This window comes from Candoia aspera, chromosome 6, assembly GCF_035149785.1.
Source record: "Candoia aspera isolate rCanAsp1 chromosome 6, rCanAsp1.hap2, whole genome shotgun sequence".
NCBI lineage: Eukaryota > Metazoa > Chordata > Lepidosauria > Squamata > Boidae > Candoia > Candoia aspera.
In genome coordinates, this window is record NC_086158.1 from 100075452 (window position 1) to 100092101 (window position 16650).

Here is a 16650-nt window from a genome sequence, read left to right on the forward strand (position 1 = left end):
GTGACTCATTTCAAAAGCCTATGTTGGAAGAATGGAAGATCATGCTGATAACTCCTGAAGCATAAAACATGCGCATCACTTATTAGGGGTTTCTCAGAGAGCAGGGACTGTCTGCAATCTTGGGGTACCTTAGTTATTCTCTACAGTACATTGATGTGACTGGCCCAGAAAGAACCAGAAATGGTTCCAGTTGCTCACATACGACTCCACAAGGTTGCACTGTGAGCACATCTTCTAGCTGACCAACCAGACCCACATCTCTGGAATCCAGGCAACAAAACAATGCAGAGCCCCACTGCCCCTCATTAGACACGGATGCCAGACTGTTTTGCTTTAATAGAGTACACATTTTGCAAGCCTGAGCTATGAAATAAATGGAATTAATTTGAGCTACAAACTAAACAATGTGTGTGTTGGGGGGGAGCCTTCATTGGCCTTACCCAGCAAAGCCCTCTTAAGATGCACATGAACCTGGTCACAGCCCCCAGCAATCTCATGACTGAAGAAGCAAAAGGCATCTGCCCAGTATGTTGTATCACTTAATCCAATGTTTCTCAACCTCAGCAATTGTGAGATGTGTGGACTTCAACTCCCAGAATTCCCCAGCCAGCCATGCCAGCTGGGGAATTCTGGGAGTTGCAGTCCACAATCTCAGTTGCTGAGCTTGAGAAACACTGGCCTAATCCTTTAAGCTCACCAAACTAATTGCTTTTGCTTTTTTCCAAACCACTCAAGCTAATTGCTTTTGTTCCTCCACCCCTCTATGGACTCAGTGGATCTGTAAGAGGGGAAAGCTTCACAATTTTCCAGTTTGTAAGAGAGAGGGAAGACATCGGCCTCCCTCCAAAAGGTTTCACAAACCTTTTAAGTTAGTATCCCCATTGGAACCCTGTTCAAAAGCAGAGGAGCAACCTGAGTGGAGATCTGCTGGCTGAGGTGTGGAGCCAAGCAGGCTTTCCTGAACCTTCACCCAATGAGGACCTTGGCCCTGAGCTCCCAGCTTGTGGCCGGTAGGGAAGGCAGCTTCATCTGCTGCTAGACCTATGACTCTTTGAAGGATGCCATTCTGGACTAAATGGTCTCCAAATGGTCACAGGACTGTTAGGGCAGGACAGACGTTGATGCATGGAAAACAACAGAGGAGGCTGCTGCCTTCTCTAAGAGCAACTCAAATGAAGATGCACTGAAAAATTCCAGAAGCTTGTTTGTACACATCTCAATTAAAAATCAATAGCTTAGTTTTACATAGACAAGTTTCTCTTCAGCATACTTACAGGTGGATGATGGAGCTAGATGAATGTACAATATTTGTTTGCATTCTAACACATGGCCTCAGAAGGTGGTCAAACCCAGCTGGCCTTGGCTGGTCTCGGAAGCTAAGCAGGAAAATCCTGGTTTGTGCTGAGAAGAAGGGCTGTCTGGGAATCTCTGGGCTGTTGGCTAGTCTGGCGAGAGGAAAAGAAGGCAGTGGCCAACCACTTTGGAAGCCCTTCCCAAAAGCCACGCCAGGGCAGCCACAAGAAGCAGAGCAGGACTTGAGAATAACATGTCTTCTTTCAAAAATGGCCGACTTTCATTCTCCTCAAGATTCTCATGTCCCTTCACTAAAAATTAATCAAAATAACCCCAAGCACATTCTTTCCAAGGTATAGTACAATGCCAGGATAAACATTAAGATCCATATTTTTAACTTTGTATTTAAAAAATAAATCTGACGTAGAATTTAATTCTAACTGGAAATCATTTTTGGACTACAAGTTTATGCATAGCATTGTGCCATATTCAAAACTTGGATTTTAGAATTCGTATCTTAATTTGATGTTTAATTTACAGTATTAATTTAATGTATATTGTTTACTGCCTACTATCCACAGTTGTTTTTTAACAATTTGAACTGTGTTAACCAAGCACTTCTTGCTTACAGTTCAACAGGGACATGTGGGTTTTAATTAGAAACTGTATGTGAAATATCTGATAATACCACAAGCTTCAAATGATGCATGGGGATACATTAATTTTATGATATGTCAGGTTTGTTGTTTATCCATCCATAATTCACTTCCTATACCTGATTTTTCTATTAGCATAGTCTATTTCTTATCCCACATTTTGCTCAGCAAGCCCAACACAGCAGTGCAAAATGGCAGTGATGTTAGGTAGCCTTGTGATAAATAATGTAGAAAAATCTAGCAGGGAGGATTTCAGCTGACCTTTAAACGAGATCTCAGAACACAGCATTACTGCCCCACTGTTTAATTCTTTTTAAGGAAAACTTTTTAAACACGGAATAGTCCCAACTGTATAATTAACTTTGACACATAGGGCAAAGTGCATGAAAGTAATCAAAGCCAAACACTGGTGACATCTATGGATTCCACACCAAAAGCCTCACCAACTGGAGCGAACAATCTCTACAAGTCATTTATAAGCTTTAATTGCCAGTCTTGGTCCCCAGAAAAAAATCTGCCCACTCTAATGCTTTGAGCACATAAACTAAGGCTGCATGTGCCCATTAAGTGAAACGACGTGTGGGTGGGAATTGGAGGAATGGACTGGATCTCTTCAAACTACAGGAAAGTGTGAAATGCCACTTCTGAAGGCCAGTGTTGTTTTTAAAAAATGTCCCTGCAAAGAGAAAAACAGTAGCTCAGGAAGAAGGTTTCCTCATTCATTCATTCCACACATACGTGCTTGTTTTTCTCAGAAGTACACAAGCAAGCATAACTATCTAATCTAAATATACTGTATGTCATCTAATCTTCCAGGCTGCTCCAGAGTCTGTTGAACTTGTAGAACAAAGCCAAAACCTAAGATTGGGTGATAATCCCACAGAATGATGCTACAGACCATGATCTGCATTCAGGAGGAAGGTAGACTGGTTTATTGGAATGACAGCCCCAAGCCACATCAGGCTGATGCAGGGGATATATTCATTCATTCATTCATTCATTCATTCATTCGTTTGCTCATTCATTCTTCAAGTCTCTGTATATATCCTTCTGTTCTACTCTGAGATTCTCTCCGGGTCTCCCTCTTTACTAGCTGGCCAGAAAAGGGGAGTAAAAGGGAAGCAGATAAGAGAGCTGAAGGATGCCACCTAACCCCTCAAGGGACACTTTCAGATAGCCTGACACAAACTAAAGGAAATATCAATCCATCATGAATCTTTGGCCAATGCTATAATAAACAAGTCTTTAGTTCCTTGAGAAAGGAAATGGCACACCAAAGCAAGAATGGAAGATATGAGGCCAGAACAAAATGTGAAAACTTGTTGTGAGAACAAGCACAGACACCATGATCTGTGGGTGTAAAAGATGGATGCTTGGCACTGGAAAAGCTGAGAGGCTCCCACCAAGAGCTGTGGGGATCTCCAGCACCTTTCATCCATTTTGCCATGGAAGAGAGGCTTTTGGGTATGCACTGTGTGTTGTGTGCATGTGAAAGGACATGTATGTACATGTGTATGTCTGCCTGTAAAATAGGCTCTAATAAAATGGTTAGAAAACAATCCTGTGCCTAGCTTGTTTGGTAGAACCTACATGGTCTATTTAATTTGATTTGATTTGATTTGATTTGATTTGATTTGATTTGATTTGATTTGATTTGATTTGATTTGATTTGATTTGATTTTTATTTATTTATTTATTTTGCTCTGATGTTGCATGAAGATCCCACAGATTTTGTAAGCAGATCTCTGAATCTATCTGGAACTCTGCCAAAGCAGCCAAAGACCATCACAATAGACCAGCAGAGTCCCACCTAAAATATAATGCCTCTGTTCCTCCTACTGGCTCGTAAGTGTGCAGAAGTGCGAACTTTGCACATATAAAGGCCCATGGAAAGGGGAGGGAAAGCCAAGGGCCCCTTCTCCTGACCGCACCAGGCCAAGGAGGTTTCAAGATGAGGGAAGGTTCTACTGTTTAGAACAGCGTTTCTCAACCTCAGCACCTTTAAGATGTGTGGGTTTCAACTTCAACAGGCTGGCTAGGGAATTCTGGGAGTTGAAGTCCACACATCTTAAAGTTGCTGAGGCTGAGAAACACTGGTTTAGAATATCAACCCAGTTGTGAACTATAACCCCAAGCACTGTACCAGGACTGCATGATCAAGTAAAAGGTTCATTATTGCAAATCTATAAAGCCCTTCCAAACACTTCAAAGCAGTTTTCCAGGATTGATTAAAATGGAATACTAACACTATCGTGGTGGGATCCACCATTCTAATATTACATTTACTGCCTGAATATTATTTTTTGCTATTATGTTTTATTTTGTATCCACAGCCCAGAGTGTCTTGAACTGAATGATCAAGTAATGAAAAACATAAATGGATGACACTCTAACATATGACCGAAATTTATTTTAATGACTTCTGTGGGAAGAAATAACTTATCAATTAAACATCTGTTTGGGGGTGTGGGTGAGCAATACCACATAGGGGAATAAAAAGTAATTTAATGAAATGAAACAAGGGAGTCTCTCACAATGCCCTTGTCACAGTATTTACTGAAAATATCATGTGTGTCGGGGCTTCCAGAGCTGAACAGACTCTTAAGTCCGTTCAGTGGCATCAAAGAGAGGTTTTTGCAGCCCGGAGACAGCCGCCCTGGTGTGTGTCTGTGGGGGCATTAAGCAGTTAGAGGAACGCAGCAGTGGCTGATCACAACTCCGATGGCGCACAACGCTTCCGCCTGGCCAACACTCTGCCCCTCCAGCAGTGCGGCGTCTCACATCTCTGGAGTGGCGGAAGTGCTGAATTAAGTCGGTTATTCCAATCCTTCACTGGATGAGACATCATCCCATATTTTAAAACTTCCTGTCATGTTCATGACGCATGAAAGGCATCTGCCTGAAAATAAAATGTGGCTTTATTGCCTGTCTAAGTTTTTAGGAGTTTTCCAGCCACACAGCAGACTGAACCCTAAAAACCTTGGCACCAGATCCCCCTTGAAAAGTTTATTTATTTACTCACTGCTATTTATGGTGTTTTGTGTCCCCGTTTTCTCTACGGAATCCCCAAATTGAAGACCAAGGGCTACCAGTAGCTGTAAATCGATCACATAAAAATATTCCCTTCTAAAGTTCGCTTTCTAAAAAGTCTTCTAGAAGAAATCCTTCAGATCACGCAAAGGTGGATCTGTTTGGAAAAGGAATCCCATAACACCACAAGCAGCGCTGCCTGCCAACGGAGAGCCAGCTGGTGCCCCTCAGGTCTCTGGAGGGGATGAAGTTTACAGCCTCGGCTGTGCCCGCTGGAGGCGGCGGAGGCTGAGGAAGCATCAGGAAGGGACTGAAGGCCACTTTTCAAATATGTCCGATAGAGTGGCTGGCAAAGGGAGACTGGCTCAGCTGTTCTCTCAGATTCAGCTATTAAACATGGAGGGGGGGAGCACAACCACAGGGATCCAGTGAAGACGTAAGAACTTCACTGAAGACAGAAAAGCCATACAGGTAGTCCTCAACTTATGACCACAATTGGGACTGGAACTTCTGTTGCTAAGCGAGGCAGTTGTGAAGCGAATCATGCCCGATTTTATGGCCATTTTTGCCATGGTCGTTAGATGAATCCGGCTTCCCCCACTGACTTAGCTTGTCAGAAGCCAGCTGAGAAGGTTGAAAATGGCGATCACGTGACTCTGGAATGCTGTAACTGTCGTAAGCCAAACGCCTGAATTTTGATCATGTGACCGCAGGGACATTGCAACAGTCGTAAGTGTGAGGACTGGTCATAAGTCACCTTTTCCAGCGCCGTCATAACTTTGAACGGTCACTTAAACGAATGGTCGTAAGTCAAGGACTACCTGTATTCCCTCTTTCCTGGAACTTAAGCATCCCATTTAAAACTATGTCAGTATTTTATGACAGGATGATGTCGACACTATTAGTGGCTTCTGGATTAAAAAATGGCGGTGGATGCACACATAGGAGTAATCCCATTTGCTCCACAATTAGAAAATGATCCTTTGTAGCAATCTGCGGACAAAACGTTTGACATGTATTTGAAAGGTGCGACTGTTGTAGAGGGGACTGCGCTGCTCTGCAACCATCTGCAGTGAGAACGACGGGGTCCCGACCTTCTTCACCCGATACAGTAAGGCTTTCTGAACATCCAGTTGGGTACCAGGGCGGGAAGTTTAGCTCAGTGAAAGAAAAACTAATAATCTCACGTCTCTCTTGGAATAAATTGGAATGATAATGGATCACTGTAACATCAATGGGCATAGCTCATCCTTCAGCAAATAACCTTCAGTGGTATTCTTAATACAGCGTGGTGTTAGTATTTGTGCAAAGACTAAATTCATGTGGGATTCACAACATGAGTCGTATTTCCATATAATCCAGGAATAGCGTCCTAACGAAGCATTTCTTTTTAAAAAGCCATAATGACGGACAAAGAAGGATGACGGGAAAGGCCAGGGCATTCTTTGTGCTGCCCCGCACAGCCAATCTACGCTAGCGATCTTCAGCACGTCTTCCAGTCAAGCCTGAAGCAGACTGAAAGTTGAGCAGGGATTATTTTTCTGCAAGAACGTTCTTTAATGGATCTCACCTCCAGTGGGAATATGAAATATGAGGACACAGCAGAGCACAAGGAGATGAGCATGAAGGCCCTTTCCCAAGGGACCTGTAGAGAAGCGGGAATTCTGGGCCACAGCGTTATGGAAACCGGGACGGGGAAAACATTTCTTCAGCTTGGAAGGCCACCGATGATAAGCAAAAGCTTCCTCCTAAACCAGACAGAGGGAGCTCTGACCAGAGACCGAGGCCACACAACCATTTTCCCTTTTTCAATATGAATATCGTAAACACATGGTCAGTTTGCATTCATCAAGCTGATAGCCCAAACTAGCACAGATGCAGAAAAGTGAAATACTGAAAGCAGCAGTGTAAACACCTTAAAGGAGGAAGTTTTTATAGATCATTTTCCCCCTTCCCTTCCATTGTCCCTAGCCACTAACCACAATTAAGTATTTGTCCTTTTCTTGAAATATTGGAGTTGTTGCTTACATTTATTTAAATCATTTTGTCTGGTTTTATAAAATTAATCTCTTAACTTTTTCCCTAAAAAGTCATATTCCAAATGTCTAAATGCCAGTCTGAAGGTTGCTTCAGCCACGTGTTTAACACCCTCGACTTAATTTCCATTTTCACCTTGTACGCACCCGGGGATGGTTGGCCATGTGGCCCCTGGCCAGGTCCCACCATTCATGCTTAAGGGCCAGCCCCGTGTTTCTCAGCCTCAGCAACTTTAGGATGTGTGGACTTCAACTCCCAGAATTCCCCAGCCAGCATGCTGAAGTTGACATCCACACATCTTAAAGTTGCTGAGGTTGAGAGACAGGGGGGTGGACAGAATCCAGCTGGAGTCTAGTTTCAGGCAGCAGACAAATGCCCCCCATCAGCAGGCATCCCAGGGGCCTTCCAAGGGGAGGGGAAGATCCCTCCTGACAATTTCATGGACCCCAGTAGGCTGCTTTCATAGCACCAAAGCAGGAGGCGTTTGCCTTTGCCATCATCCAGGAGGATGAGATGTTGAGACTTCCCACTCCTTCATGGTCTCCCATTCCCTAAAAATTAGGCTCGACTCTGTTTTTCCCCCCAAGTGGATGTTAGCTACGTGATGCAAGTTTGCCTAAGAGGCAAGCAAACTGACCGTGATAATTGCTATTAGGCGAAGCGCTGGTTCCCTGGTGCATCTGGGGAGCAGTAGAAGCACCTCATCCCTCCTCCTGAACGAGGCCGGCGGAATAGAAAGTTCTAGGCAGCCCCCACCAAAGCAGCTGGCTAAAGAAATGGGGGAGGGGGGAGGGGGGAGGGCATGGCAGGCTTTGACCAGCAAACTCCAGGAACCACACACTGGACTAGCCAACCTGGCCCTCCGATCCCGCCAGAGCCATAAACAGCCCTCCCCCGGCAGAGCAGATGCTCCCTCGTAAAGCTCGTGGTGCCAAACGCAGAAAGGGCAAACCCCTGGGAGGGGGGTGGCGTGCTTGCGCTTCTCCAGGACCCATCAGGGATGTCAACCAGGCTGAGAGGTGATGGGGAGGTCTTCCAATTGCTTTTAAAAACCAACAGTTTTGCTGGACATAAATGGGAAAACCATCAACCTTTAAATGTCCTTCTCTCAGCCTGGGCAGATCGCTAGAGCACTTACCTTTGGGGGACATTTTAACCATGGCCATAGAATGTGGGGAAGGGGCGTCAGAGGCAGATGGGGAGCTTGGCGAACCTTAATAAGAGGGCTGAACAGGGTGGCTCCGTGCCCAGCAAAAGCCAGCTGGTCAAACTCCGCAGGAGCCAGACGGGGAAGAAGGGTGGCCCGGCCCTGAAGATCAGAAGCTGGAAGAGATGCTCCGGAGAAACGGTTAAGGGAGATGGGCCTCAGCTGCACATGGACTGGGCTCTTACCCACTAGTTCAGAAGATCTCAAAGACTAGTATACAACTGAAACCAGAGGCTTTCCTTTGGGGACTGATGGACATACAGCTGGAACAATGTCACGGAACTTTTTTATATATCTATGACACCTGTAGCAAGATTATTTTATGCTCCAGACTGGAAAGACTCGGCGCTACCCACCATGGAGGAAGGGTTGGTAAAGATGATAGAACTTGCTCAGATGGCTAAATTAACTTCTTTGATCAGAGAAAAGACAATATCTACGTTTGTTGTAGACTGGAAACCCCTTATAGACTTTTTGCATAAAACAGAAAAAAATGAACTTATGATTTATGGTTTTGATTATTAGACAAAATAGATAATTTTGTAACCATAGAATAAGAGGTAATTTTGTATTTGTACTTAAAATTACTGTAGAGAAAATGGGAAGCTATGTCTTTGTATTTCTTTTCATTCTTTCCTCTTGCACTTTTGGCTTTTTCTTTGTTTTCTTTTTTCCTTTCCTTTCCTTACTTTATATTAGTTCTTGTTCATTTTTATCTTCTTTTCAAAACTCTTAATGAAAAAAATACCAAAAATTGCATATGGACTGGGCTCAAGCCATCCAGCCATTCAAGCTTGTTTTATCTTGGTGATGATTATATTGGTTAGTTTGTATTATTAATGGTAGATGCATGCACAATTTATTTAAAAGCAATTTATTTCCTATTTTTTCCTAGGGTTGAAATCAAAGCTTTTACTTTAGTTACGGGGACTGAGATGGATTTGTGATAGTCTGGCCTTGCAGCTTAAAGAAAAGGTAATTTCAGCAAATCTTCTGAAAAAACATCCTAGCATTTCACATAGGCTTTGCACCTTTTGACTCTGCCAGTTATTTTCATACTTCAAGCTCGATGAGATGAGTGGTGTCATAAGAAGCGCACAGGCGTGTTGGCATTCTTGTGTGTGTATTTCCCCAAGGTGCAAGGGTCTAAAACAGATGTGCAGCTTGGAGAAAAGAAAGAACAACAGAAGCAGAATCCTGACCTTAATCCTAGGAATAAAATAAAAAAAATCCTTTAAAAAAAAGAAAGCAAAAAACTAAACAAAACTAAAATTAAAAAAAATTAAAAAATCTAAACTATATATAAATCCAAATATATATATTTAGAAATCCATTTAAAGAAGAAAAATCAGGCTATTAAAATTATATAACTTTCTTGAATTTCAATATTAAAATCCAGTTTTTGACCAATCGTAGATCATGGAAAATCTAGTCTTTCAGCAGAAAACTTACTCTAACACTGAGAGATAACAAATTTAATTAAGCCAACTTTTGGAGTCTGGGACACAGGCATTCTTCCATGAGTACATAATCCACCTTTTTTGCAACAGTCCAAGTGTAATATATCTGAAGTTCTTAACAGAATGAAAGATTCCAGGTTTGGGAGATATACAGTAGTTTAACAAAACATTACCAACTTCCCCCCATCACTGCCTCCTAAGAACCTGGTTCACCACAGCAATAATATCCAACCAAGAAAGAAGTACAAGTGGACACGCCCATAACACGGGGACCTCAGTTACTTCCAATTTGTTCCCTCCCCAGCACAGAATGGATGGGTGCCAACCTTCTTAACACTCACTTGGAGGGGTCGAATAGACCCTAAGGAGAATTTTGTGCTGAACTAAATGAGTTTTTAGATCATAAGAAACACACTTAACATCCCTTAGAACCTGAAGCCATTGACAGAACACGCCAACTCTCTATTCTAAATTTATTGTACAGTATATTGTCCAAGTTTATTTTTGAACTTTCAAACGTTTTTGGTGAAAATAGAGAGTAGTCTCAATAAAGGCTTTCTTCAATGACTCTGGAGTTTCAGAGGCTGCAAAGGAAGAACCCCAACAATAGATCTGAGTGTTTTAACTATATCTGTTGCCATTCAGCCTTTCTAACTAAATTCTTTTTTTTTTTTTGTAAAATCGCAAAAGTTTTAGAAGCATCATTACTGATTACTGATTGAGTAGTGATCCCCTTAAGTCTTTCCAAAAACCCAATATAGACATATTACCTGAATTTAAAGAACCAACTGTTAACTGCTTTTTAATAAGAAGGGAAAAAATAACTCTCCACAGTAAAATACCCATTTCCCTAAAACACCCTCCTGGCTATGCCTGGAGGCAGGATTTTTTCACAGCCTTCTTCCAAAGAGAGCCACGCACAAAACTGTTGTGAGCCCACCTGTCCATGTGCATCATTCCTGGGTCATCTCCACTTGCCCCGAGAAAGCCAGTTACAACCAATCTGGTCTGCAGCCTAGAATGACGCCAGGTACGTGGCCTCCATCAGCAGCTTTACCCCCCAGGTGGGCATCAGCTGTAGCTCCCAGCCCAGGTGAGGGTTTTCTCATCACCTGTAAGCCTTCCCAGGCATTCCCATATAATGTGCCAGGACTCCAGGACACCTTCTGGTGTGCATCCTCTGCAGCAGCAATAGATATAGGCAACCTGTTTTCTACAGCCATCGCACCCAAGTGCCTTTTCTTGGTGCCTCCAAAGTGATTAAAGCCTGCGTGCCGTGTTGAAAGACAGCAGGGCACCCAGGTGTGAGAAAAAACGGGACAGAGAAAGAATAGTTCTTTCCCAGTTTCCCATCGTTTTCAAGAACTAACTGCTAATGGTGAAGCTGTGGACATTGTCAAGCACAAGTAACTGCTGTTAATTGCCAACATTTTGTGCAACTTACAAACCTAAGGTATCTCATTTACTGGCTTACTTTGTTTGTATGTCATCCATTCCCAAAGGCTTTGGGTGGCTATTGGTCCAAAACATAACCGAACAACACCCTCCCCCCAAATAATACATAGACCTGTCCATAAGATAAACAGAATAGTCAACAATATCAAAATTATGCCCCCCCCAGAAAATACACTATATATGAACATTTTCTATACAGAACACACAAAATCATGTGTCCATCCAACTCCATCTTAAAGCCTGTTACAAAAACCTAACTTGAAATAGAGCCTACTGATTTCACCAGAACCACTAAGCCAAGGATGTCTTTCCAAAACCAATGCCAAACATTTTGTTGAACACTAGAGGGCGATGTGGAAAAGGAGTTATATCAGCGTGACAAGGACCTTGAGGTGGGGATGCACTATTAGTTGCAGTGCCGGCCTTAGCAAGTGGATTTTTAAAATGTCTTTGTGGAGTTCAGCATACCTGGTCAACAATACAATCAAGAATAATATGTTGTTGATAGCTGTGATCTACCCAATGGCAGCTCCGAGAACTTGGCCGATCTTGGCAAGCAAAGCAGAGTCAGACCTTGTTCAGATGACCAGGAAAGCCCAGGGTTCTAAGCTGGATGAGGAAATTGAAAAAATATCCCAGAACAAGGCAGTGACAAATTGCTTCTGCACTGTTGCCAAGGAACCAGGGGTGGAGAGGCTGAGAAGGCTCAAGTGTAACTAAGGATATGTTATGGCTAAGAAGCTTAAACTAGGGATATCCTAGTTTACAACCCCTACTTTGAACTTCTAAAATGTGTTTTTAGCACAAGGAGATCTTCTGTTACTTCTCCTGCTAGGAGAGTAAACACCGCAGTTTCCTGGCTAGTTGACACTTATCTGAACTCTTAAAAATATGTAGACATACTTTAAAAGTCACTGATACCATATTGTAGCAGACTCATCCTACTTAACAACCTCCTACAGAATCCACTACTGATTGTTTAGTTAAATGAATGTTTCCCAGAACACTATTAAAGAGGGGGTGTTGGGTGTTGGTTTTTGGTTTTTGTTTGTTTCCATTTTGGTGCATGAACACGTTAACTGTATATAACTAAATATTTTCCTCTTAAAAATACACAAATGGTTAGAGATAATGCAATCTAGCAAGCACCACATAAATACTCTGTATTTGACATTAATTTCTAATCTTGGTTTGGCTTGGCTAAGGAACTCAAGAAAGGCAGGAGAAATCTGGGTTTTGTCAGGACCCTGGAGAGCTCAGCATAGGTTGGGTTCACTCTCAATAGAAAAGCTGTTGTTCTAGCACTCATCTGTGCTCAAACCCAGACCCTGAGAAGGCATCTTAGGAGTAGCTGATACCTTAGCTTCACCCCGGACTGCTACTGAAATCTGGTCTTACAGAGCCCTTGATCCGTTCTGAAATTTAAGACTTCTTTGCAGAAGCTAGGGGAAAGGTCTGAAACTGAGGTTTCAGATGATGGGAGGACCACACCCACAGGCTGGAAAGGCATAAAGCAGGGGTGTTGAGGGCTTCCTTTGAATTAACTTAAGATTTATCACATTCGGATCTCAGGGAATGACATTCATTATGCTGCAGCAAAGTTAACATGTATTTATATCCAAAAAACCAACTGTGAAGAACACAGCCATCCACAAGCTTCATCTTATTTGCAAATCCGTTACTTAACTAGGGGATAATACTTTTGGCATGCATTATGTTCCTCTTGAGGATGAAATTGAAAATCCCCTTTAGTTGGCATGAAGTATGACTGAAAAAAAAAAGTAACTATCCATCCCTTTCCAAAGCATTAAGTTGAGTAATGACATCTTCATCCTAAAGGTATCTTATAAACATAAGGATGCTTGCAAATTCTGCTGAACGACATCCAAGGCCCACCTAGCCTACCATCCATGCATGTAATCGTGGTCAGTTAGATGCTGCGCCACCGCCTTCTTGTGGAATAACAGCACTCTGTTATTTGTTCGCTGAGCAGCTCTGCTGAAGATTTTCAGCCAAACGCACAGGGCCAATGACACAAGCAGTGTGCTGGTGGAGGAATGGAGGCCTGGCCCGTGGGACGGGGAAGGAACGATCAAACTGGCACCGGAGGAGTTTCAGAAAAGGTTGCCTTGTCCCGAGGAAGTGGAACACGCGACCAAGAAACTCAAAACAGCCCTGCCTCAATTTCCTTTGGTATAACATGGAGTAGGAAGAAACTCTGGCAGGCTTTCAAGTTTCTGTTATTCCGCCCTACATCACTGAAGCCACATTTGACCTGGCCTACCTCACATGACCGCCAGTGTTAAAAAAACTGTAGCCCTCTATGAAGTTGGCCAGCAACTCAACAGGCATGCAGTCGGGGCCTATTTCACAATGTGCCAACTGCCCCTGAGGATCAGCCCAGGGAAAAGCAGATCCCTCGGTACAGCTAAATCATGGAAAGAGCTGCTTACGCAATAGGAAGAGACATGCTTCATCACCGTGGAGGGTCTTTTCCTCTGTCAAAAATACTCTGCAACTGCTGTCCCTTGAACCCTGCTATTAAGGAAGCTTCCTTCTCCTGACAAATTCTCAAATGCTGACAGGTTGCTTTAATTCCATCATGTCCACCTAAATGTTCTCTTTTGGTGACCACAGGTTGTCGTCAACACCAAGGACCAGCTACTCCCACATGTGAGCAAAAATTCTTGATATCTGGTTTTCAGTAGAATGGAAGGACATGAAAGCAGGCAGATACAGCCGCTGGAGGCAATTGCCTCCACTCTGTTCGGAATAAGCATTTGCAAGGAGAATGAAAGGCAGGAGCCATGGCCCCACCCACAACTGGTGAAAAGCCTCACCATAAAGATTTGGCTTGATGTTGTAGACTGGCTTAATGACAACGGTTCCTGAGAGCCACATTTCTGTTCGTAAGGATGTTCTAACAACAGAATATTCCAGGCCTTCCTGGGTCAATATCAATGCATAACAATAAACATCATGTAATTTTCCATGAAACTGGCATTATTTTGATGCATCATTTTCTTTCCAAGCCATATAAATAACACACAACAGGCATGCAGATGCTTAAAAGTATCGGTCTGGACCAATCTGTATTTCAATCAGTCTTGTTATATTTATTTCACAGAAGATGAAGAACCAAATTCATTTGCACATTCATAAAACTCCATCAACAGCAAATAGCAACTCTTTCACAGTTTTCAAACTACATTTCAACATCTACATCATTGTTACTTGTGCACATGCAGATTATTCTCCTGCACAATTGGATCAAGCTTTGGGGGAGTATATGATGACCTTATTTCCAAGTAGGGCTCCTCAGCATGATTCCAAGTCCAAAGATGCAAATGAAAAGTGGGACATTTGATGTGTGTTGAAAAACAAGCGTTCTACCCACCGCCATCTTTAAAAAGATGAAAAGGCCTCTCACCCCCTTCAAGAGGAACAATTTAAATGAACGCTTAGGCTGTAACCCTCTACCTAATATCTCCAGTTTAATCCCACTAATGCTGAGCAGGACATCAGAGTGCACGTATCAAGTGGCTGGTGGGAAGGTTTCAACTTCACTGCATCCCATGTCTGCGTCCCTCACCTAAAACCAGAGGGCTTTGCTGGAATCTGGCACTTCCGAGAACCTGCTACTCATCCTTCCATCTCACATACTTTCTACCAGCCCTGCCTACTCTTACATCTGTGCCAAATGCCTTCTCCTGTTTCTGATGAGAGCTTGAAATTTTCTTGCCTGACTTTCTAAAGCACCATTCCTCCTCCTCCTCCTCCTCCTCGCCTCTTCTCATGACTTTGCACTCTGCCTAAAAAGGCTGAACCAAGACCAGGTCCAGTAGGGAGCAGTGCCCCCTTAAAACTTGCCTGGTTTCTCACAAGTCTTATTGAGCAAAATGCAGTTTGCAGCCTAAAACTGTCCCATAACAGCTTGACAAAAAAATAAGTCAAGAGCATCCTCGCCCATTTCCCTCCCTGCTATGCAGGTTTAGAACCTAAAATGAAATTAAAACCAGAATAAATTTAATAAATTTAAAATCTATTTCTCACATTCCCTTATTTGGCACTCTGGTATTAGATTGGGAAGCACCCACAGGACGTGCCAAGTATTTCATGCTAGTATCATATCTCCTTGTGTAAATAAACCACAGGAAATTGCTGTAGGTTCCGCTCGATTTTACAGATACAGTCTCAAGGCTGGACAGTTCTAAAATGCCGGTTTTATAAAGCGAGCTTATTATTTTAGCTTTCAAATATGCAGCTACCTTCCAAAAACTTTGGGAAAATTTCCTCAGTTCATTAAGGTAAGTGCTTCAGTATGTCATCCATTAACATTCATCATCCAAAGTCTTTTCCAAGATTCAAAAAAGAGCACAGTCAACTAGGAATGGAACTAACCTCTATATTATGAAGGAGAAACTGCTGGACTTTCTAACAAGGGATTAATCCAGTTCTCGAACAACCCACTGATAGATAACAAGCTGGACTTATTAGGAGCAAGCCTCTGACAGCTTCATTCCAAGCAGTCGTTTACGAAGATAAGGCCAGAGAGCAAAATGCACCACCACAGAGTTTTCTATTTTAAAGATAGAAAAAGACTCTTCCTTAGATCCTGAAATGTTGTAACATGTTAAAACAAACACGTTGAGGATCCTTGCAGAAATATTCCCTGTCACCCAACTCCCACCCAACATCTCTGGCTGTGCTCAGTGGGCCTTCATGACAAAGCTTTATCGAAGAGGTAGGACAGGGCATTGCAAGCTGGAAAACAATGACTAAGCACACCATGCTGTGTACTTCACTACTGATGTCAGTATAAAACATCACAAGTGTGTGTTTATGTGTGAGTACAGACAAGAGACCGCAGAAAGAAAAGAGAACCTCAAAGATCACAAAACCCGGATGCCCAATTTGGCATTGGGACCTCGTCTCTGAAGCTCCAGATGGCTCCATTTTGGCGTTTGATATGACCTGGGTGGTCCTAACCAGTTAGTGGCCATCAGCTCTTCCCTAAAGAAGCCATCCTGAAGGAGAGACATGACTTGTACGAGTGAGATCCAGCTTCACCCAAAGAATTGAGTTTTAGCGGTACGATCCTGGCTGCTGTTGGACCAAAGCCAATCTGTCGACAACCAGACATGCAGGATCGGTGGAGCATCAACCCCACCATGTTTAATGGGGCTTAGCCATGCTTCCTCAGAGCTCAGAGATATTTCTCCAGCCACAGGGATTCCTAGCAGAGAGATTCACTCAATATTTTTTTTTATGTTTGACCAAGAAGAAATCGGTTGTAAACACTTTAACATACTTCATTAAAAAAAACAACACAATCTTTCAAAGTATGAGCCATAGTGAGTAGTTGTCCAATTCTTAAAAGACTGCTACAAACATTTCCTATAGTATGGATTTACCATTAAGAATGTTCTCCTGCTTTTTCCTATGAAACAAAATATAGAATACTTGTTTTTAAAGTTTAGGGATATATTTAATTTCCTTTTCAAATGCCATT